The following is a 210-nucleotide window of genomic DNA, read 5'->3' as shown; positions in this document are numbered from 1 at the left end:
TAAAACATATAAATATTAGAAATATAATTATAAAAGCAAAAATTATCTTACATCTTTTTCGCGTTTAATCTATATACAAACTTATCTTTTTAAGAAAAAGATATAAATAGCGCTAAGCGTTGGTAAAACTGGTCCAAATGGTGCTTTTCGTAAAGAATCACCATTTGAGCCAGTTTCACCAACGCTTAGCGCTATTTTTACCTTTTTCTT

Source organism: Trachymyrmex cornetzi, unplaced genomic scaffold, assembly GCF_001594075.2.
Source record: "Trachymyrmex cornetzi isolate Tcor2-1 unplaced genomic scaffold, Tcor1.1 scaffold344, whole genome shotgun sequence".
In the NCBI taxonomy this organism is placed as follows: domain Eukaryota; kingdom Metazoa; phylum Arthropoda; class Insecta; order Hymenoptera; family Formicidae; genus Trachymyrmex; species Trachymyrmex cornetzi.
The sequence above is the reverse complement of the archived record's forward strand: the minus strand, read 5'-3'. Positions refer to the sequence as shown.